Source organism: Prionailurus viverrinus, chromosome A1 (genome assembly GCF_022837055.1).
Source record: "Prionailurus viverrinus isolate Anna chromosome A1, UM_Priviv_1.0, whole genome shotgun sequence".
In the NCBI taxonomy this organism is placed as follows: Eukaryota; Metazoa; Chordata; class Mammalia; order Carnivora; family Felidae; genus Prionailurus; species Prionailurus viverrinus.
Genome location: NC_062561.1, coordinates 22393144 through 22418256, shown reverse-complemented (window position 1 = coordinate 22418256; position 25113 = coordinate 22393144). Strand labels below are relative to the sequence as shown.

At 38.1% G+C, this 25113-nt stretch overlaps 1 protein-coding gene across 3 annotated transcripts in view; it reads left to right on the top strand.

Moving 5' to 3' along the window:
* The first annotated feature begins 18549 nt into the window (after positions 1–18549).
* FNDC3A (fibronectin type III domain containing 3A) overlaps positions 18550–25113 on the top strand; it is a 146628-nt gene continuing 140064 nt past the window's right edge. The window contains exon 1 of one of the 3 annotated variants that reach the window (XM_047854623.1): positions 18550–18825. The gene's annotated coding sequence lies outside the window, so the exon portion shown is untranslated. Of the gene's footprint in view, positions 18826–19372; positions 19527–24917; positions 24963–25113 lie in introns of those variants that run through there. The other 2 variants (XM_047854636.1, XM_047854628.1) reach the window with 2 other exon arrangements.

Here is a 25113-nt window from a genome sequence, read left to right as displayed (position 1 = left end):
TCCCAAGACCTTCCTCCTTCCTCCTTCCTCCCTCAGCCACACACAATATACAACACGAGTTGGCCTAAGGAACCCCACTATGAACTTCTCCTACCAAGCAGGCCACATAAGATCTTTTCTCCTTTCTCCTTTTCCCATAGGTCATCCCATCTTACCTATACAGTAGACTGTCTTCTCCTTGGGGTCTTGTTTTCTGCTAGGAAATTCACATATTAATTAAAGGTGTAAACGTACCTAATCTCATATGCCTTCAGGACTAATTCAAGGAATAACGTTGAACACCAGCTTAGGCGAGGTGGTTGGTGGTAATAATATTTTTGACCAGAAGATCAATCTATATACCTACGTGTCCTGCCAATGCATATCCCACAATGATGATCTCTGGGTTTAATTGGCTTTCCTGAAAATAGAGATAAATGAGATGTTGACTGCAATAGATGAAGTATTGATTGCAAAGATTTCACTTGGAGAGTGCTCACAGGACACACACCTGTTTGGCAGTTAAGAGACAGTTGAGGGCAAGGGAGCTGACTTGCAAAACTGTTGCGGTTGAGGCCCCAGCCAATCCTTTAAGGGGCTGACTCCCCAGAGTTGTCCTATATTGAGGCATAGAGGCTGGACCTTTTATCCTCATATCATCCAGTCATTGGTCATGAGCTTCCCCTTAGAGGTAGGGGTTCCTGGGTCAACTTTCCTGTAGTAGAGGACGATTTCCAGTAGGAAACACAGTGTGGGCAGACAGCAGCCAATACACCCAGCAGCTGGGGGACGGAAGTGTTATTCCTGAAGAGAGAATCTCACAAGGAACCAAAGTATGAGGGCAAGATTGGGGCAGTATTTGTTAATATTAGGTTTCCCTGAACTTCCAAGTTATTTTTAAGACCAGGTTCCCACACCAACAGAGTGAACATTTATATTATTCCCTTATACCTACCATCTGTTCCTTAAATGATTAGCAATTAAGCCCTTCAATAAAATACATATATATTCAATGATATATGTATCTATATAGAAAGATAGATACATATATTGTATATCTACCTATCTACCTATACATACTGAGAGATAACAAACATTCTATAATGAATGAAGTTTGATCACTCAAGATGGTTGTCTTGATCACCTTAATAGAGCCAGGTGATAGTATAAGGAACTCCCTCGTAGCCTAAAGAATGCGATCAAGTTCTTGATGACCTTCTTGAGGGATGCAGTGAACTCTGAGGCCGCTGTTACAGTTGCAAAAATACTAGCATACAATAAGCTCTGGTTTTCAAACCATACATTCTGAAGGAAATTGTATTTTTTATTACCCTTGTAATGAGACAAGAAGTTTTGCCTTTATGGAATCTATACATTGACACACATGGAAGAAAAGAGCCTTCTGAATAACCATGATTTTGCAAACTCTTGCTTCCTTAACTTATTAAAAATGGAATTTCATACTTTCAATTTAGTACACAGTCTAAATTTTAATTTATCACACTGCACTTCTAAATGTGAATCTCATGAAAAGAACAAAGGTCTTCATTTTGGAACAGGTAATTTAACATGATGCCACTTCATTTGAAATATTCAGACTCAGCCTTCCACCAAAAATAACTGGTGTTGAATTCAAAATACATCCCACTGGGCCAAAACTGATATCCTCTAATTATACAGTCTAAATTTGTGATGGTCTTCGTTGAGTCTGTAATTTCTTTAGACATATTCTTTTTTTGAACCATCGTACTTGTGACAGATATTAAAAATTGTTGTTTGGGACTCCTTAACATCATTTTGAAATTCAATTTGTACACCCCCCCCCCCCATATATCAATCATATCAAATCATGAGCTCTTTGGCCAGTTTAAAGCTGGATGAGTTTGGAATTATTACTCAGAAGGTTGAAAACTGTGGAAGATGGCTGGATAAGCATCAAGCATACAAGTCATAAAAATTGACTTCAGGCAAAGGGTCTGATAATTCAATTAATTTAACTGGCAATTGTATTAAGACTATTACTAATTCCCTGAAAAAGAGTAAGAACTTCCCAGTATGTAATCTCTAAAGGTAGATTTGATGCCTCTTCCAGGAATAGTTATTATACTCAGAGAAATTTACACCACCATGTCACAGGTAAAGCATGTGACATAATGCTTTGTGAGATCCCGCACTGAACAGCTACATGTTCTTGTATTATCCACTCAATTTGGGGGGCAAGTAGTGTTGCTTGTGAGAGTATCGTTAAACTCCATTAGCAGAAGCAAACTGGTTCCTCTCAGATTGTGTGTACAAACATGCAGGGAAACCCTGTAATAAACGTGTTTATCAGAGCTAAAAGGAAAATTAAAGGTTGGGTTCCTGTTTCTCTCCACATGTAGATTTGACTAAAATGTAGTGGTGGGGGCAGTGGGGACATGTAGGAAAGATTAGATGGTTTGGAAATAATTTATCCTTCTCAGTTTAATTGGAAATACTAATAAGGACAGGTCCTTTTGTCTTTCCCTTTGAGCTTTTAAAAGGCAGGATGTTCATAATAATGCTTAATACTTAAATAATACCTTTCTTCTTCAAAGAGTTTTAAATACAGTAACTACCTGCTAGATTCTGTTCCCAACAGGCCAGAAGAGCCTCTTACCTCAAACCCAGCTAAATTGCTGAATGGCGCATGTTAAAGTACAATGCTAGAGGAAAATAGGAAGAAAATAATTGATCCACAATCACCTCATACCGTAAAATCATAGAATGACAGGTTAAAATCCTGAGCCCTTTTATATCCTTTAAGATCTACTGTATTTTTCAATAAAATGTAATATTCTTTTTTTCTTATTACAAAAGGAATATATGTCCATTGCAAAAGATCTAGAAAGTATGAGCAAGGGGAAAAGAAATCAGTTTAGTGAATGCTAAGTCACTTCATAGGTTGTGATGGTGGCCCCATAACCTTCATCATTTCTTTGTTTTCACAAAGTGCAGTGAGTCACAGTGAAATACTGGACGTTTAAACCTGAAAGCAGTTCTAGGATAACTAGAGAATGCAATGAATCTGTAAAGAAATGAGATATAACGAGGTGCATTTAAATCAAGGAACTTGATTTTTTTTTTTTTTGTAACTTTACGTCATCTATTCTTTTAGGAGAGGGGAGAAGCAGAGCGCGAGAGACAATCCTAAGTGGGCTCCATGCTGGGCAATCACAATCATGATCACGATCATGATCACGACTGTGAGGTTATGAGCTGAGCCGAAATCAAGAGTCAGATGCTTTACCAACTGAGCCACCCAAGTGCCCCTTAAGTCATCTATTCTCAGTCAAAAGGGTTTGGTTTCATTTCTAACGGCCAAAATATTTACTAAAATGTGTTAGCCACGTTTTGCTAATTTTTTTCTTCTGAATCATCCTGATTCTTTATTCATGTATTTATTGATTCAGCAATTAAGTATTGAGAATAATATGATGTGCGAACAGTTTTGCACTAAGAGCTGAAGAAAGTGTTTAATCAGAGAAAAGCCTGAGAACCTAGCTTCTTGTTCTCTGAGTTGGATTCATCTGATTTCTAACAGTATATGCAACTAATACCAATATTTGAAAGGCAGACTTGAACATGTACTTAGAAGAAAAAACCCTTTAAAGATCTCGGATTTCGCTTATTTCACTTATAAATGTAATATTTCACAACAGATTCTAGATCAAGCTAATTTAAAGATTTATTTTTCATACCACTGAGTCTTATCTGAACTACACAGACCTGCTTTCTCCCTTGAGAAGGTTTTAATAGTACTTCTTATTTAACTCCTCATATAATATAAATTTTACTATGAAGAGAAACAGTATATAAATTTGGGGGTAGGAAGAAAAAAAGTTGTGCATGTTCCAGATAGAAAAGGTGAAGATCCGAAGGGGAAAGAGTAAACATGTTTCAACCAGCTAAATCTGTCCTTCTTTTAAGGGTTTTCCTGGAGGTCCTACCCAATAATTTTAGTGCACATCTTAGAATTGGGACATCAATGCCCTCTTCTGTAAGGAAGACTGGCAAACATAGGTTTTCATTTTCTTTTGTTTTTATGGCATGTATGTAAGAAAAGGAGAATGCACATTAGGTAGGTTACTATCTCTGCCACAATAACTAACATGGGACATTTTTTATATATGCAGGTGTGTGTAGATGTACACATTCCCAAAAAAACTTGATCTAAGAGAGGGAGGAAAAGATAAAATGAGTAAAACTTTTATACAGGTAGGGAAGTTTGAATCTACAAGAGATTGGTTTTAGAATTAAGTCTATGAGAATTCTCAATGAAAAGAGAATTTATTCATTTCCAATTCAAGTTAACAAGATTGGGGGTGGGACCCATGATGCATAGAAATAGTACCTGCCCTCAAGGAATTCAGTCTAATGACACAGACATTTAAATGAATAATTTTAATATAACATAAAAATCCCAGTTGCGCTGAGAAAGCGTAAGGGACTATGGGAGAGGTAGGAGAGCTTTGGGAAGGAATAGAAGTAGAGGAGTCTACATGTGCTCTGGGCTTAACAGATAAGTAAAAGTACACCAGGGGGATGGAACAAGGGAGACTTTTCAGAGCAATAAAATACAATGTGTATCAGGCGCTGACTGGTGCATGTGTAGCCCAGATTTCTCAGAGTTTGGTGTATGAATCATGTGCATCCCAGATAGGATACTCCTCCCCTACTGATTCTGATTCAGTTAAATCAGTGTTTCTGAACATGCTCTTCAGAATTCTTATGTACACCAAAGTTTGAGGACCCCCTGTCTAGCTTGATGCATGAGAAACTGGATCAAAGAGGCTATCCAGGACCCTATCAATATCTTCTTACATTCCTGTCTTGTACCATTCCGATGATATTTCTACAGAAATAGAGAGTAACTGTATTTCTGAATTATGTGTTTTTGACTCTTTCTCAGACACTTCTCTGGGTCATACCCTCTACTGAAGTTCTGGCTCTGAACCTATCCCACGAAACCAACTCAATCAGAACAACACAAAGATGTTGAAGGCTTGGTTCTGAGATTTTATCTACTGTTTGTGTGAAAGACCCCTTTGGTAATCTAGGGAAGCTATGGACCTCACTTTTAAAAATAATGTTTTTAAATGCATAAAATAAGGGGCGCCTGGGTGGCGCAGTCGGTTAAGCGTCCGACTTCAGCCAGGTCACGATCTCGCGGTCTGTGAGTTCGAGCCCCGCGTTGGGCTCTGGGCTGATGGCTCGGAGCCTGGAGCCTGTTTCAGATTCTGTGTCTCCCTCTCTCTCTGCCCCTCCCCCATTCATGCTCTGTCTCTCTCTGTCCCAAAAATAAATAAAAACGGAGAAAAAAAAATTTAAAAAAAATAAATAAATAAATGCATAAAATAATACGCATAAAACAAAGTAAACCAATTACATTGAAACACACTTATCAACATATTGAAAAAAGGGAAATAAATTTACACAATTATGTGATCCTTTCTCAATGCACTAAATGACAAATACACACACGTAGATAGATAGATAAATAGATAGATATAGATACATAATAGGCAGAGATAGATTTAATATGAAGGTTATTGTTTCTTGGCTTGAATAACATTGATGGTGGTTTTTGACAAAGTAACATGTATGACATATCAAACATGAAAGCATATATTATTTTTTTTAACGATTCACATTCACGGACGTCCTGAAGTTGTATGGGTCTCTGTGGACCCCACATCAAGATATCAAGAAGATTATCTAGTCAAATTGTCCTCACATGGGACAGACTATGCATCTGAGAAATGTGAGGAGGCAATCTGAGTTATCACAATAACTGAGGGAATGCTACTGGCCATTAGAGGAGAGGAGGGCCAGAAAAGCTGACAGCCTGTAATGTGCTAGGGAACTCCCATGAAAAAAATCAAAACAAAACAAAAAACCAACACTGTGCTGTCCGCATTACTCTCCAGTGCTTTTGCCACATATACATGTAGGTGAATATCCTTCCATAATCATCTGAACCCAAAATCTATCTCCATTTTACCTAGGAACATAAAAAGAATACAAGCTGAATTATCCAGTGATGCAACTATGATGTAAACTGAAAAATAATTGTAATTTATTTTCTTTAAAGCTTTACTACGGATTGTTCACCTTTTTAGAAAATTATGTCACTAATAGCAAGGCCAATCAAGGAATCCGAGTCTCAAATAACAACATATCTGTAGCTTGCGTCTATTGTATTCATTGTGATTCTATGAATGGATGTGCATAGAGGTGTGTGTATGTGTATAATTTTAACAAAGAGGCTGTTTATCAAAATATCAAATATAAGTAAAAGATAAAATAAGTAGTAAGATAGATAAATAATAAAATGCACATGAAAAATACTGATGATATTAAGTATTGCTTTACTTCTCCTAAATCCACAATTCAATATTGTAAGTAGATGTACACAAGAGACTACTTTACTATGTCTTCTAGTGTGGTCATATTCAAACGTTTATTTACATATCAAAATGTACATTATTTTTGATAACTTACTTTCCTTTTACCAATACATTATATAGCAGTTCTAGCATTGTATTGATTGCTGAGACATTTTATATACTGTTAAGTTATATTAACTATGTATTTTACTTCATGAAGTAAAGAGAACATTACAAAATATTAATCATGGAAAGATATACTGGGTCCGATATGGTTAGGAACCATTTAATCCAGGCTAAAAATCCTCATAAACCTTCCCTAAAAAGCTATTAGAGCGCATGTTTCATTTCACAAAGAAAAGTGAACCTGGTGGGAAAGTAGGCTGAGAAGCAACAAGGAGCACAGAATTAGCTAAAAAGTATGTTAGTAAATATAATTGAGTGTAAATTAATACATAAGTGTATTTTTATGTTTATTTGAACATTTTAAACATACATTAAAACTTTAAAGGTAACAAAACCAGTAACACAATGGAAGGATTGAGGAAATAGTGGAGTTGTATAAAGTATGCCAAACTGAATCTGTGTTCTGCAAGAGGATAGAAGTAGAAATAAACAAATAAATAAATCCATTAGTAGAACAGAAAAATAATATATAATCTCCAAGTCAGCAGAGAAAATTATAGGGCACATGAAAAATTTCATTTAACACTTAGGAAGCAGAAGAGGGGGAGAATGCAAAGAAAACACAGTAGAAAGAAGAGGAATCACAATAAATATAAGTAGATTATTCCTATAAAACAATCAGAATGCATAAAAAAATAAAGCCTAATTCTATGCTGCTTCTACATGACACATCTAAAATATAACTGCCCAGAAAGACTAAAAATAAAGGAATAAAAAATTATATATGCTAAATCAGACAAATAGAAAGAATCGTAATTGCAAAAATAAAATGAGCCAAATAGAATTTAAGACAAAAGTATTAACACGATAGAGACGTTGAATAATAGCAAGAAAGAATGATTCAGAAAGAAAACATACCAATCTTTGACATATTTATACCTAAAAACATAGCCCCACCCCAAAATATATAAAACATTATCTTACTGAATTACCAGGAGAAATAGACAAACTGACAATCTCAGTGGAAGATTTTAAACTGAGAGCTCAAATAAATAAATAAATATAAAATAAAATAAACAAAGTTCAAGCTCAGAATGATTATTAAGAATATTTAAGAGTTGAACAAGAAAAATAACCAGCTTGATCCAATAGATATGAATAGACTTTGCACCAAATGGAAAATACTTTTCAAATGCACATTTTAAAAAACTGACCACATATCACATCATCAAAGAGAGTTCAACAACTTAAAAGAATAGCTATTATATAAAACATGTTCTCTGCCCAGGATTAAAAAAAATAATAAAGTTCGAGAATAAAATGTGACTTTAAAATATTTGGAAAGAAAAAAATGTACTCCTAAATAACTCTGAATTACAGAGAAAATCATAATAGAAATTAAAACACTAATAGAGAACTGAATGCCAATAAATGCATACACATAAGGCCACAGGAAGTACTTGTTTAATGAGTAAACCAGCATCCGGAGCCTTTGACTCCCAAGCTGATGGCTTTCAATTGTCATTATAAAGAATACCAAACTGAAATACGTGAAAAATAACCTATAAAAATAAAACACCAGGTAAACTAAATAAAAAAATAATTTTCAACTTGTCAGGGTAAGATTTCAAAAGATACTTAAGGTTAAAAAAAAAAGATACTTAGGTTAAAAAAAAAAAAGAAATGTTTTTAAGGGCTCACTTTAAATGGTACTATTCCTATGTGATAAATAGGCCAGAAAGAAATCTTGTTTATAAAATAAGCAAACAAACAAAAAATCCAGGGGTAAAATAATAACAGACCCTTCATTAAGAATACCAGCATTGATTAGCTTACCTAGCTGAGAGAAAACCAGAACTTTACATAATACATAGGGCACCCCTGAACCTATCAGCTATGAATTTAATGAGCTTAAGTAGAGTCTTCACCAAAGTATGAGTTGATGGAAGAGGGAAATGTTTCTTATTTGGCTGTACCTATTTCAATTATTCCCTTGGTAAAGAGGAAAAAAGAAATTACTTGAAAAAGTAAAATGAACTGAAAACCCAATAGAATATTTTATATCCTTTTCCTGAACAGCAAGCATTTTATCCTGGTGAAAAGAGACAATTTTTAACACTAGGTATCATTTAAAGGTCTTTGCCAGCATCTTTTTGTATACTGTTCAATTCAATGGAAAACTACTGCAATAATCTTTACAATTCTATTCTAGAAAATTTCACCAACAGTATACAAATGTCATTATTGAGAAAAGTTTAAGCAGGCATTTTAAGGATAATCGACTCACTTTACTTTGTGTTACCTTTGCATTGTAGAGACAAACTTTATCCAGAAGGAATAAAACATACTGTCTTCCACTATATAAATACTCAAGTATTTTCTAATTCATCATTTTATTCCTTCTTCTTATAGACAAAATGTTTGTTTCCTTATAATAACGCCTTTAATGGAAAAAGTTATTGGATTTGCCTTTTCTTCACATCAGATGGGTTGCTTTTTTAAATTTTTTTTTTTTTTTTTAATCTTTATTGTTGAGAGAGAGACAGCATGTGATCAGGGGAGGAGCAGAGAGAGGGAGACACAGAATGTGAAGCAGGCTCCAGGCTTTGAGCTATCAGCACAGAGCCTGATGCGGGGCTCAAACTCACAAACTGTGAGATCATGACCTGAGCCAAAGTGGGACACTCAACCAACTGAGCCACCCAGGCACCCCTGGGTTGCTTTTTTTTTTTTAATCCCCTTTTCCCAAATAAGGTATTGGCTTTGAAAGAAAGATAACTAATTTGAACTCCTCTAACTAATTTGAAATCCTTTGCGACTGAGTGAAGTTAAAGACCTGGTTATAATAGACAATCTACATTCAAAGCACAGGCAGTCCCCAAGTTGCAAATGGGTTATATTCCAAAAGTTAATTTGAAAGTCTGCTGTTTAGAACTTGTAAAGGCATTTTGCCATGGAAACAAAGTTATAAATGACAGTTGAATTTCCAGGCTAGCCCACAAAAGCCTGTCTAACCCATAATGTGTTTGAATCCAATTGCTTCAAGGAGAGGTTTATACAGAACATAATAGTCCACTGACAGGCTGATTGGTGGTCCACTTTGCCATCTCTCTCAATTTAGTGTTGTTGGCTTGTCATTTTAATATTTCTTCATTTTATCCCCTAAAGATGTATTAGTCAAATAATAATACCTTTCTATAAAAAGTACTGAATTCATTTCTCATAGCCGTAGATTATTTTAGAACTTTGATTTATCTTAAAGCAAGGAATAAATAAGTATTCCTTTTTTCTCTGTGATAAAAATCCCAGTTTCTTTCTTTAAAAGGTTTTTTGTTTGTTTGTTTGTTTGATGTGTTTTTGGCCTATCCTGAAATTTATGCTAAGTCAAAATTCTTCTTCTAATCATTTGGTTTGATGGCAGTCTATAAAGGTTTTTCTCTTGTTTTGTTTTAATTTTCTGGTTATCTTAAAAAGTCTTTGATAGCAACAGTGGCTTGACAAATATCAGTGATGAAGTCCATTAATCAACAATACCAAACAGCTTTTCACTTTTGCTGTTTCACATCTCTGACCCTTGATTAAAAATAAATGGTTGCTAAATACCTCACGTGTCAACCAAAGTCCCTCTTAATCTGGCCCCAACCTACTTTTTCTGCCCTGTATCTCCATACCTTCCAACTCAAACTTCTGCACAGGCTAATTTCTTACCCCCAGGCACACTTGGCATCTTCCCAATCTCATGCCTTTGTTAGCTATTGTTGCCATTAAAGTGCTCTCCTCTGACCATTCTATTTGAAGCCCATTCTTCAAGGTTCACTTCCAATTTTACCCCTCCTGAACTAACATGGACTAGTGGAAAGAACGTGTTAGAGTTAAACTATGAACCTCAGCTCTGCTGCTTTCTCAGCTGTATGTATGTGAACATATGTTTAGCCTCTCAGAACCAAAGTTTCTCATCCATAAAATGAGAGTTGTACTTTGATCACAGTGTTGAAGATTAAGTAACAGAAGTTGAATTTAAAAAGCATAATGCCTGTGTTTGATCATCCCATAGCAACTGATTCCTTGCCTTTTTGAACCCCTGTAGCAAATTTTATCTGAGCTATTCATTTCAAATGTTCTATCTCTGAATGTCTTTTTGCATGAGTATATTTTGTCTCCCTAACCGGGTATTTTAAATCTATCTGGTTAAAATCTATCAATCAAAATCCAAGCAGAAAATCAGAAACCATGTAGGTATTTCAAACAGAGGGATTTAATTCAAGGAATTAGTCACATAGATATTGAAAAGCTGAAGGGGCAAATGGGGGATTCTGGAGGAAGTAGCTAACACCTGCTGGTCTTCAGAGGGGGGCAGAGAATGAAATGAGAAAAACCTAGTTGCTTGGAGGAAGGGGGTCCTCATTTAGTTAATACTCAGGTCTCTGATGGAGGGGTTGTATGGCTAGTGCTTATGCTTACAAGGGGGCACAATTGGGTAGTCCAAGTAGCCATTAAGGGATGTGGCACAACCACTGCTAAAGATACTGTGGCTATTTTGTAGTTCTTACCTTTTGACAAGATTTACATACAAATAAGAAGCAGGTCTTGTCTCTCCTTTCAGTCTCCCTCTAGTTACTACAGCCTCCATTGGCTGATCCTGACAGGGAGGCAGCTGAGGAGGGAGTCTGGGGAATGTAGTCTCCAGACCTAGCCCCAGAATCCCAGAGCACAGCATAAAAGGATGGTCTTGGAGCTGAGAGCAAAAGAGAAATAATCAGCACAAAAAGTAAATTTGTTAGGGTCAGGGCATTTTTTCTTTGTACAAAGCCTTCTATATAAAAGTTATTCTATAAGTATTTCTTGATTTATTCTCTCCTTTGCTATATACCCCTCTCTGAAGCATATTTGGATTATATATTTAAATTAGATCCTTACAAGAAAGAAGTTTGCTCTTATTCTATGTTAAGATGCTCAGTGTAATATCAATGTTCAATAGATACTGTTATTAAGAAAATTAATATAGTAAAGAATTTCATTAACATCCAAGTCCCTCATCCAAAGCATTTGATTATTTTTGTAGCTGGGGTCACAGCTTGAGCTCAAATGATTTTATTGCCCAAGGATTTGAGCATGTTTGGGCACATCTATAGAGCTGGTAGAGCAGGCCTATGTAGAGAGGAAGGAAAAAAAAACTCATCCTAAGTGAAGAGAAATATAAAAAGTTTGCTTCAAGATTAATTGCCCAGTGTTACAGGAAAAGGCTTAGTGGAACATGTTCTCTATTCCATGAATTCAGGCCCGAGTTCTAGAGGTTCAAACAAATTATATAATTATATGGTTCACTAAGATGTACATGGGATTTTGGAAGCTGAAGACAAGTGCAACAGGAGATAGTGCCCAGGGAAAACTGTACCTTGGTACAGAGGTACCTCAAGTCAGAGGTTGGTGGTCTTAGCATAGACAACACTGTAGTCAGGGAACTTTGTTGGCTTTGGAAACAATAGAAGAAAACACCTCAATAAGCCAGAAGAGGAGAGAAGAAAGAGTGAATATCATGGAATTGCTTAGAGGACTAATTCTTGGAGTGTACCTGCACAGATCTCTTGGGAGTCTTAGAATCATCTGGAAGAAATTTGACTATGGATGTGAGTAGTCTCAAAGAATAGTCTCTATGAGAGTTCTACCACAACCCTACTTTTATTCTCAGTCTGCTGTAGCTTGGGAAAATGAGCTACACTTAAATTTCCAATGTTTTAAGTTGTTATTTTCTCTAATTTAAAGCTATTTATTTGATAAAAGTCATCTTCTGTTATTTTTTAAATGAGTCTCTATTTTATTTTCTCTTAGTAATGGTTATCATTATTTGTAACAAATTTTAGCTTTTATCTTTTCAACATAATAGTGCTGAGTTTACATCTATACATATGTGCAATGTAAAGAGAAAGTAAGGTTGAAGTTCAGATGTGCCTTGGTTTTCAAAAATTTAATATATAAAAATTTGAAATAAAAAAATAAAATTAGTATTTTATTTACTTAACTAAAATCACACAATTTATAAACAATTTCTCTAGTTTTTCTCATTACTCTACCTCACTGTCCTTACAAAAAAATTGCCTGTTTTATCTGTATATTATATGTAAAAATTAAAGGCAACTTATTGCATAAAGGTATTTACACTATTAGCACAGATAATTGTCTACTAGTTTTAAAATGCGATTTGGTTTAAATATTTATTCTTGATATTTGAGGAAAAGCTTTAAGTTTGATGACAATTTAGATTATTTGATTTTTCATTTCTTAATTCATTGAATTAGAAAAAAAATTTTTTTCTGGCTGAAAATCTCATTGCTATCTAGATCATGTATTGCTCTGGTTTTGAAATTTGCTTTTTTGAAAAACAGAAAAGAAAAGAAAAAGTAGTTTGGGAATAGTTTTTTCAAATCCCAAGTCATCTTCGGCCTCATTATCCTTATAGATGCCTATCTCCTTCTTCTTTCTTTAAAATTGATTCATATGTCATCTGGTTATGCTGGATAATGATCGTGGTGTGTTCAACCCCAGGGCTGCTATCAGAGCCTCCTAAAGCTGTACAAAACATCAAAGAGCTGTTGACAGTCTAAAAGACAGATATAGAAACCTTATTTCTTCAACCTAGAGAAAATCCTTATAATCTGTCTATTCTTGTATAGCCCCTCCAGGTCAGGAACCTATTCAATGAGTCCTGGCCAGTAACCAGAGAAGACTTTTCCCTCTGTGGAAGTAAGACTGTCTCTAGCAGCATTACTTTGAAACCATATCATTAACATTGACAAATTTGGACCATTAGGATGATCATTTTGTGATTAAAGAATTCCTTGGTCCTTCCTAATTGGCTTCTCTATAAAGAACAAACAATATAAAAGACTTGAATCATAGATGAGCCATTTTCTTGAACAATTGAGTCAATCCTCAGTTCAACTCCATGTCATAAGAGAAAGAAACCATCTTATTTATGAAAGTTGACACTGTTTGAGCTGCTCTAAGGTGCTCAAAGTATGACCCATGGACTACCCTAATCAGAATCTCTTGGAGTGATTATAAAATGCACATTCCTGAGTCCAAATCTTGGTGTGTGGTGGGGGGGACACATGGTAGAAACACTATATCTTAACTCAGCACCCTAGGTGATTTTTATTCATGCCAAAGTTTAAGAATTAATTCTCTAAAACAGAGTTATTCTTTAGCATAGTAAATCACCCAAATGCATCTTTTTTATTTTGAAAAGAAAGCTAAAGTTCCCAAAGCTATTTCGGATAAAAATGAGGACAGAAAACAAAGAGCCAAATTGCTTTGAATAATTAACAAGAATTTGGGAATTGTCCTCAGGTGGCTTTAAAGAGAGATGGCTTTAGGGGGTCCCAGAAATTTAGAAAATTGTGGAGAAGGTTCTTGTTAGAGTGAAGGTCCACAGCAACATAGTAACAGGGTGGGGTTTGAGGAGAATGATGGCCAGTGAGAAATTCCATGTAGCGGGAATGGCCAACGTTCAATGTCAAGTGGCTTCCTATTTTGTACCTTATTCCCTTTGCTTTAAGGGAAGGAGCTGTTCCATTCACGGAGTAAAGCATAGCTGGGAAACCACAGTGAGGAATGAAGATTGCAACAGGTTCAAGTATTTGGAGCAAGATTGACCGTAGCCAAGTCTCTTCCTATGTATCTTAGCAAATGTTGAAGAAGGTTCTGTACTTCCTTTACCTCACCAGGTCACAATTAGCCAGGACAACCAATCACCTAGCTATAATTTGTTTATTGGGCATCAGACATGTATGAGGCGTTTTCATGCATTATGCCATTTAATCCTGCAAAGCAGACATTTTATCTTTAGTTTACAGATGAGGACATGAGGCTCAGAGGATAATGTGTTCCCAAGATTAATCAACCAGTCAGTAGTACAGCTGAGATTCAAGCCTAGATTTGCCTGATTCCAAAGTCTCTCCTCCTCCACAGTATACCACACTCCTCCTCAGAGACAAACAAAAGCTTCTGGGTGCTTTAACTGGTCTACCTCCAGATCAATTGCTTTAACCTCCCTCTCCTCTACCAGACTTGTACCAATTCCCCATCTCAAGAGAAGAGCAATGGAGATAGTGTTTTCTGTAGCTCTTTCCAGAGCTAGGACACCCAACGTTGCTCAGAGAATTCAGTCAGCATAACCCTTCCAACTCGATCTGCTGCCCTATCTCTCTTCCCCACCAAACTTTTTCCCCCAAACTTCTTGAAAGACAAATTTCCACTTGCTCTTTAGCTGCTTTAGCTCCTTCTTTGTCTTCAACCCACTGTATCTTGTCAAATGTTGTGAAGGGTCTGAGATTTTATGTTCCTTGCAAGCTAATAATTCAACCTGCTACAGTTTCTTGGATGCTAGCAGAAGACCTGAGCCCTCTGGGTCAAAGGACTGTATTACACATGACACAGAACCAGCTTCATGTTCCTGGCATGTCCCTTGTCAGCCAAGTCTCACCTAGGGGCAACATGGTGTGGCCCAGCTAATGCTACATATGCAGTGGGTTTGCATTACATCTGAGGAACACCAAGCTTAGAACCCTCCAGTCTTTTATAATGGGTTGCAAACAAAGCTGCTCACCCTTCGCCACAGAAGGAGACAGTATCATAGTGGATAGTAAAAACTGTGCCCTCTATTCCAGTGGGAGACACTATTTCTATCTTCCAAGGATGTCATACAAACATTCTGGAAAAGACTGATTAGAACAAAAGCTGCTAGCACCTCTGTTCACAAGACATACAGAAATATATATGACAGTTCCATGGAGAATTGTCTCCCAACGTATTCTTGTATCTCTTCCCACTAATCATACAGAAGATTGCACTCCAAAAAGTGCTCAGTAATCTCCTTCTTAATTGTATAATTCATAACATTCTAGATTCCTAGAAGGGACCTCCCAGAATAAATTCAACCATTCAAGTAATATTTATGGGGTGCCTACTTCATGCCAGGCACTGTGGAAACAAAACTAGGCACTGTCCTTCTCATGAAAGGAGCAATGAAAACATGCTTAGTATTAACACATACGAAAATGTTGCAAGCTGTGGTAAGTCATAGGAAGAAAGGTACATCTGTGGTAGGGGAGCTGACATCAACAAGGGGTCTTGAACTTGTCTGGTAAGTCAGAAATGTTTTTCTTCACTCAGATGAGTAAGAGATAAGATGGTTATAAGGGAGAAGACAAGAATGTGCAGAGAGCCTGTGGCTTTGGGGATCACAGCATATCTGAGAAACTAAAAGGAGGTCAAGAATTCTCCCATACAGGAAGCAAGGGGAGACTGGTAGGAGATGGGACTGGAAAAGGCAAGACCTCACACAGTCTGGTAGGCCACCTTAAGAATTCTAGTCTTAAAGCAGTAAGAAGCTGTTTAAGGGTTTTATGTGGAAATGACATAGTCTTATTTGCTTTTAGAAAGATCATTTCGGCTGCAAAGTGGACAATGAACGGAAGAGCTTAGACTGCATGCAGTGAGACCAGAGTGGATTGGTGGCAAATGGTAAAAAGTGGACCAATTTGGAAGATAAAATTGTCGGGACTTGGTGCTACAATGAATATAAAAATTGAGGGAGAGACCAGGGATGACTACTACATGTTTGATTTGAACAACTGGAGATGAGGAGAAAGGAAAACAAGAAGAGTTTGTGAACTCAGTTGGACTAAACTTTGTAGCTTTGAAACATTAAGTGAACATGTCAATAAAACAGTTGGTATCAGATTTGGAATTTAGGGGAAGGGTCTGGACTAGAGACATATATGTGGAAATTATCAGTATATAGGAAACTAAAGCCATTGATGTGAATGATGATGTTTAGGCCAAGAGATTATAATAAAAACAAAAAAGAACCTAAGCTGAATTGTGAAGCATTCCTATATTTAATAGCTCAGGAGAGGAGAAGAAATCTGCAAAGGAATTAGAGAAACAATAATAAGAAGTGTAGGAAAAAAACCAAGAGTACAGGGCCAAAGGAAGAAGTAATATTCAAAGAAATAATTGGTCAAAGTGTTGACTATTGTTGAGATTTTAAGAAAGATGATTGAAAATGACCCTTATTTTATTGATAAGAAAAATGAAGCACTGAGAAGTGACTTGTTCAAAGCTGATGTAAATTCTTGTCCTTTTCTGGATTCCCAGAGAATGCATACTGGTGCCTGTGTTAGGGTTATTTATGTGTATGATTCATTCTCTCCACAGGACATAAATTCCCCAGTCCTCACTTGACTCAACCTTACAGTACTGCATATTGTTGAGTATAATCTCTACATCTGCTTCAAGGATATTCTGGAATTATGTGTTAGTCTCCTTCGAAATAGTTGTTCTTCCTTGTTGTGCCTATACATGTAGGTATGCCCAGACTTTTTAAAAATATAGTGTTGTTGTTTTTTTTAAAATACCATTTGGCTTTTTAAAAAGCTCCTAAGTAGGAAGCTTTGGAAATTACTAGCTTGGAGTTAGGTTTGGAAACCACTAGCTTAGTCTCAGACCGAACAGAGCTGCAGTAGTAATATGGAGAAGCCACCCAACTCGCCCACATTCTGATAAATCCTCATATTTTAAAACAATATACAGTTATGCTTCAGTTATTCAGAGACCAGCTTTCCAGCAATTTTGTCTGGAAGAGGGCCAAAACTCTTGTTAAGGAAACACCTCTCCAAGGGAAAGAACTTTTGATAGTGAACAGCAATAAAAATATCTCAAGATACCACTTGATACAGAGTCAGTGTCCTATTTACTGATGGGAAGAAAGGGTTTCTCTCATTAGCGGGCTGTGGATATAAACATCTGATCAGTCATCAACTGGAGCCATAGAGAAACACCATCAAGAAAAAAACAGTAAAAAATAAACAGTAAGTAGAAAGGATGAGAGGAAGGCTCAGAGTGGATAGACAGATGAGGAGATGAGAAGCAGTGACAGATTATTAGAAAAGGTGATGAGAACATTCCAAAGAGAAAAAAAGAGATCACCAGAGTAGGGATCCTATGCCTCAGCAATCCCCTGAGACTTTAGCATAAGGCCAAGGCATCGTATTTGATGGTCAATCATCGGCAAAGGATTTCATTAGCCATTGTATTCTTTAAGAATGTAGGCAGTAAGTACTTTTTAAAAGGATTTCTGTAAAAGGTTTAAAATAAAAATACTGCCATATTTAAAGACAGCACAATTAATTGAGTGAAATAGAGCCAGAACAGGAAGCCTGGTTACATTCATCACTGTTTTTAAAGGAACAGTTACTGGAGTTGGACTCTCCGTCCCAAGGACTACTCCCCTTCCCAACTCCTTCAGTGGAATCTGCAAAAGTAAGCAGCCCTGGCCAGCCCTCAGGAATTATTGCAGCGCCCCCAATCGCTGGATTGGGGATTTGAAGAATCTCCGCTCCGTTATTTACTGCTTGTAAGTCTTCGTGCTGTTGTACACATTAAGGTAATGGGTTTCCAAGCGATTTGACTGGGGGGACCGACCAAGAAACTAACCCCCACGTTTTCAACTGAGGTAAATATCTAAGTATTTTTGCTTGCGGTAGAGATCCCGGACTCTAAGGGTTTAGGATGGAAAACATCCAACCCACTTCACGTGGCTTCCTATTCCTTCGGGGGGAGTGTCTTTAAAAGCACCTGCCAGCGTTAAGTTCTTGTGCTTTCGGAAAGAGGCTGACCCGGCGAGTATCAGGGGGAGCTTTTTACAATTTGGACTGAGAATTGCGTGAGTGGCCCTAGGAATGTCAATTAACTCCGTATTTCCCTAATGTGGTTCGCGGGCTGGCCGCGGAAGATGCTATGTTGAACCTGGCGCAGCCAGGCCTCAAGACAGTCTGCATCCCTGGGGAGAGCGGTGGTCGCCCCGGGAGCGGTGAGCTGGCGCTCGATGCCCAGCGCCAGTGGCTCAGCGGGCGACTCGCGCTCCCGGGAAAGACCCGCGGGGCAGCAGGCGCGGGCGCGGGGCGGGGACGCGGGATCCGGGCCGGGGGCGCCGTCGGCGAGGCTCGCGCAGCCGCACTGGGCGCGCCGACTCCGGGCTCCTCCTCCTAGCTCCGTAGTAAGCATGGCGGCGGCGGCGTTCGTGGTCCCTCGGGTGAAACAGAAAGCGGGAGCTACGCGGAGAGGGAGCGAAGAGCGGGGCTGAGGCGGCGCCGTCACTGCCGGAAAACCACCCCAACAGTCAGTGCGCCCGCGGCCGCAGCGGCCCCGAGAGCTGGCTCTGCCGCTGAGGTAGAGCGAGAACGATCAGGAACCCGAAGAAGAGGCGCCAGGGTAGCCGCCTTCCTCCGCCCCAGAGCGGCGTGACTCGGAGGTGAGAGCACGGGCGCTCCCTTCGGGGAAGGCGGGGGAGACCGAGCCGTCCCACTCCCGTCCCGCCCCGGAGCAGGCGCCACGGAAACCGTTAGGCTGGGTCTGAGGAGCCGGGGCGCCGAGCGGGACTCGGGCCCGTCGAGGGGCCCGGCCCTTCCCGTCCTCTGGGCGCGAGAGGGTAGTAGAGGGTGTGTGTCGGGGGCAGGGGGTGGACAGGACCCGTCAACTCGTCGGGCACCTGCCGGGCCCGAGTCTTGCCCAGAGGCGCTTGCGGGGGCGCGAGTGCGGCCCCGCCACTAGCCAGGGGAGGCGGTGCGGGGGCGCGGGCGGCCTTCCCTCCGCCCCCCGGCCGGCTGTGAGCAGCGCCGCTCCCGGAGGCTCGGGGGTCGAGTGCGGAGCCCAGGGGACGAGATCGCCCAGCGGCCGCCGCGCCTTGGGCTTCGGCCACCGGGCAGCCGCCGAACTTGAACGCTTTTCTGAAGAGAGTTTCCCCCGTTCATCTTGGGGTTAAAACCTCGAAAACCCGCCCTTGTGTGTTTGATCCTGTTTGGCTGGTGCCGGTAGTACCTGGCGGTTCCTCTACCCGGCTGAGTTAACCACCTGTTCGGTCAGGAGGTTGACTCGAGGCTGCAGTCCTCGCCCTGTTTAACAACCTGGATCTTTGAACTTTTGACACGAGCGGGGAAGGACGCCATGCGTTAGGTAAAGGAAAATGAACAAATAATGTTGTCATACAATCTGGAGCAGAACGGTGGCTCTTTTAATTAACGTAGTCGTTACTCGTTCTTTTATTAAACAGCGTTAAAAGCCTTGAGATATTTTGGAGGGAGGGGGTGTGTAATGGTTGCTGAGGTGTTAGGAATCATGAATTAGAGATTTTCTTTTGTGAAATTTTATTTAAGTTTCTTTGGACACCTTTGTGTCTGAGCATCTTCTAACTAAGATTTTTTTTTTTTTTTTTTACTGTATAATCTTCATATCTGTGTTCAGTATGGACTTTTAAAACAGAGCAACGTAATTATTTGTTTCTTAACTGTATCTGTGTTTTTAGTCTTTGGTCTTGAAACCAAAGGTGTGTTTTTCTGTATTATGAGACTGAAACAGCTAAAGTTGAACTGTTACTATAATATTTTACCACCTTGCTATTACCAGCACCAGTGCTAAACATATGCTACTCAGGAGTTGGAGCCATATGCTAGGCAGCAACTAATTGAGTTTTGGGGCTATGATCCTGTGTTTGGATAAATATTTAGTTTTTGTGTATTTCCTAAATCTGTAATTCTTGCCATCGTGTAAGTTTTAAACCACCTAAAAATATTCAGAGAAATGAGTCCCCCTCTGCCTTTTTGGTCTTTTCTTGGTTGAATTGATTTATCTAAAGTAATGAGATAAAGTGCCTATTGAGATAGATGGTGCTCTTAACAGAAAACAGTGATAAAAAGGATTTTTAACACATCTTTTATAACATAGAACCTAAAATTTGCTTTCAGCTTTTTGGCCCACTGATAATTCTTGCCATCACTAATAACACCTGTTAGTAGGAAGAAAGGATGACTTAACAGGGGAAAAAAATCTCATTAAAATTTTTATAAATAATGTTATATTAAAAAAATTTAGCCCTGTCATGTTAATTTTACTTTTTTTTTCTCTTTTCATTCATAGATCATCTCTGTTTTCTCATGTAGGTTGACGGAGAAATTTTTTTACCCCAGGCAGGTTGCCTTTAGCCACCTGTATGCTTCTGAATTAACTCCCTCTTTTTCCTTTGTTTCTCCTTTTGAATCCTCAGAATCATTGAATGTTTAGGGAAAATAAACTTCTGATTAACACTGGTCTCAGTCAAACATAATTATAAGGGCAATTTGCTTCTCCCAAATTAATGATCTGCATTTGAAAAAACTGGTGCTAGGATTATTATATGGTGTCATCTGTGTCATCACTTTCCTTCGTCATGTGAGTAATTGAGAGCTGATTCATTTTACCATGCATTTAACAATTACCTTTTAGTTGTAAAATTTCTACAGTGTAATATTAAGCATATTTTATTACTAATTACGAAAACCTGTCTTTGACCAACCAGGCATAGGTAAGGACTGAGAGACTGTTAAACCCAGTACAAAAAGAAGGGCTAGAGGCTTAATATTCTCATTGTCTTTTGTAGCTTTACTTAGGTAAAAAGCACTTAATTTATAATATGCAGTTGTTTTAGTTTAAACTCATTGGTAATATTTATCCTGGTTTTAAAACATTTGTGGGTTTTTTTTTATGTTCATACATGCAAGGCTTGTGCACCTTATATTTTGCCTATATTTTTATAATACAGTTTGATGAAGTAATATAAAAATTGTTTTAATATCCTTGGTGTATTTTTCTGTGAAAATGAGTTTAGATGGTACCTTTGAGAGTGATGTAGGCATATGCACATGATTTCCAATTTTATTTGGCAGGTAATCAAAAGATAAATGGTTTTTTTCCTAGCAATCTCTAGCACACTTCAGATAAATTTAGAATATTGAAAATCTAAAGATTTAGAATACAGTGCATGTCTATCCCATTGAATCTTGTAGTGCTTCAATTATCACATTGTAAAAAAAAAAAAAAAAGAAAAGAAAAATGGCTCTATGGATATCAATGTCGAGAGCTGCTTGTTAAAAGGACATTAATGGCCAATAGTGTTCAAAGGCAAATTTTGTTTTTTAAAATGTATTGTAAGCTTTTATAATTTTTTAATATATATGTATTTTTAAGTTTATCTACTTATTTTGAGAGATAGTGTGGGTGTGGGATGGCCAGAGAGAGAGAGAGAATCCCAAGCAGCCTCCATGCTGTCAGCCCAGAGCCTGACGTGGGGCTTGATCCCAGGCACTGCAAGATCATGACCTGAGCCAAAATTAAGAGTCAGTTGCTTGGGGCGCCTGGGTGGCGCAGTCGGTTAAGCGTCCGACTTCGGCCAGGTCACGATCTCGCGGTCCGTGAGTTCGAGCCCCGCGTCAGGCTCTGGGCTGATGGCTCAGAGCCTGGAGCCTGTTTCCAATTCTGTGTCTCCCTCTCTCTCTGCCCCTCCCCCATTCATGCTCTGTCTCTCTCTGTCCCAAAAATAAATAAACGTTAAAAAAGAGTCAGTTGCTTAACCAAATGAGCCACCCAGGCGCCCCTAATTTTTATAATATTTTGATCTCCTTTTATTTCAAAGTATTCAGTAGTCTTGTTATCTCTTGATCCTTATCTCTCTATTCTTCTACTATTATAGTTTTGTCTTCACATACACTTTCCAAGTTGGCAGTGTAGCTTATGGTCTTGCATCCAGTTACTTTGTAGATGTTCTTCTTTGATATTTCCAATCACTTATCACCCATTACCAGTCCTCAGGTTATTTTTTTCCAAGACAGAGGTACACTTGGGAGGTGACATGTGCTAAGAGATTGATGAGCTATTATTAAAGTGGGGATACTAAAGCAGTGTGATATCTTTCCTTCAAGTTGTTTAGAAAATAGTTGTAGATACTAGACTAACACACAGAAAATCATTAGCAAAAATCTGAGATGTCATTATTAAGTTGTGTGGCAAGAAAAGTGAGGCTACTGAGGGCTAGAATGATCATGGAAGACATTTGGAAGAAGTCAGACTTGAAGCTGGGGAAGGACTTAGCAAAAGAATTGACATGCAGAGCTGGAAGTGGTAGCAAGGAGACCAGTCTGAGAGCATCTAAGGATAAGTATTAAGAGGAAGAAAGAAAGAAGGTTGCATACAGATTTTGGCTAAGCCCCAGGGCATGGTCAAATGGAATAGGCAGGACTGGACAAGATGGTTTGGCTGTATCATTATGAGCTCATCACTGGAAGAACTATATGTCTGCTTAGATACATTAATAGGTTGTTTTATGTGTAAGGGATAGCCTTACATATATGTCTTATATGTGTTTGTTTATTACAGCTCAGAACAGGAATCGGCAAACTTTTACTATAGAGTGCCAGATGGTAAATATTTTAGGCTTTGCAGTTTACTTATGGTCTCTAGTGAGTATCTTTTATTTTTTAAATAATTTTTTATAAATATAAGAATCATTCTTAACTCAAGGGACAAACAAAAATAAGCCAGCTATAGGCTGGATTCGGCCAGTGGACCTAGTTTGCTGACTCTTGCTAATAATTGGGCTAGGTAGTTGTCCTTATAGCATATATGTCAGGTGTTTTATATTGTTTGTCTACATGATTGGTGTGTTTTGTTATGACTGTTATTTATATTTGTTCCCTATGTTATAGTAAAAATAAAATATGTAGAAATAAATATTATTGTAATTATTATTTTGTGGTCCGACTTCTAGCAACAGCCTAGACTAGGTGTTAGAACCTAGTGAAAGAAGTGAAGTGAAGTGAAAGAAGAAAAATCTTTGAGCCAGACCTTCCAGCAGTGAAAATAGGTCCATCATGGCTTGATTTAAAATTCATGTAAAGGTTGGGGTGACTGGGTGCCTCAGTCCATTAAACATCTGACTCTTGATTTTGGCTCAGGTCATGATCACACTATTCAGGACATCAAGCCCTGTGTTGGGCTCTATGCTGGCTGCATGGAGCCTGCTTGGGATTCTCTCCCTCTGCCTCTCCCCTGCTCTATCCCTCCCTCCTTCTCTGTCCCTCTGTCTCTGTCTTTCCCTCTCTCTCTCTCAAAATTAATAAATAAACATTAAAAAAAATAAAATTTATGTAAAGGTTAAGTATATCAACAGCCTGTTTTGGTTTTGCATATTTTAAACTACAACTGGCATTTTATAAACTTTGGCTAGGGTACTGGTGGCCTGTAAGTGATAACAGGGAACTGGTGGCAGCAAACTTTGTCTTTAAAAGTAGTCTAGGGCGAATTAGTGAAGAGATAAACAGACATCTCTCATAACTCCAAGAGTGACTGTGTTTCAGGACAGTCTAATGATGTTTCCATTGATGAGCTTGAGTCATCAAGAAAAGGTTGCATCATGTGCAGATTAAAGTAAAGAAGAAAGACCTAGAAATCCCTTCTAAAATATTTCCATTAAGATTACTTAAAGTTAAGTTATGGTGGGGGCCCCTGGGTGGCTCAGTTGGTTAAGCGCCTGACTTCAGCTCAGGTCATGATCTCACAGTTCGTGAGTTCATACCCCGCAATGGGCCTCTGTGCTGACAGCTCAGAGCCTGGAGCCTGCTTCAGATTCTGTGTCTCTTTCTCTCTCTGCACATTCCCCCCCCCCCCCCAAAGATAAACAAGTATTAACAACATTTTTAAAAAGATACAGTGATTTAGAGGACAAATATCAGTTACTTTGAAAATTCATTCGCGTGAACTAGCTCTTTGAAGTTTCTAAATTTATAGATGTGTATTTCTAAGTCAGTTGTTTCCTTCAGCACATTGTGTTTCATATACCATTACCAGGTGAATAGTGGTGCCCCAGGTTATGGTCACATGAATCAATTGGCTAGGGTTACTCTGTCATCAAGAGTAATGACATCGTTTTGTGTCATCAGGAGAACAAGAATATAGCATAAAGCATTTTTTGATTTGTGGGTATTAGTAAACATGTTCTGTATATGAAGGATAATATTAGGTGCTGGAAAGAGGAAAGATGTAGAAGATGGAGAGCTGTCTGGGTAAAATCAGTGTTGTTTCTTTTTTTTCCCCTCTTAAAAACATTAAAATCAACAAACAAAACTTCAGAACTTAAGTTGATTTTTGTAATTTATTTATACTAGCATTTTCCATACTTTATATGTATATACTGTCTTACATTTTAAGGCAGTATGAACCTTTTGAACTAAATTTAAGCCTCCATGAATTGTTACCTAGTAAAAATTGGACTTTTTAAATTTTGCTTTAAAGAGAAATTAACATTTCACTCTCCCACCTCCCTTTTGCCAGTACTTGAAAACAACTTGATCATTCTAGTTATTTTGTTTTTTAGATTAAGTACCATGCATCTTAGTTCCACCTTTACCCTTATTAGCCATATGATGTCAGATTAATTTTTTTCAATCTTAAATTCCTAATCCTTAAAATTTAGAATGCTATCTATCCTGTTTTCCCCACAGAAATATTATGAGCACCCAAAAAGATGTTGGACGCCGTGAAAACAAAGTACCAAATAAGTGTTTACATTAATACTATATTGGAGTAAGCATTTCATTTATTCAGTTGTTTTAACTGCTTTCTTAGCAAAGAGAACGCATATAAAAGCTTTCTTTCTTTCTATTCTTATTAATCTTGGAGTGCAGTCCATATCCAATGCCTCTGTTCTTTTTACAAGAGAATACTGATCTTATAT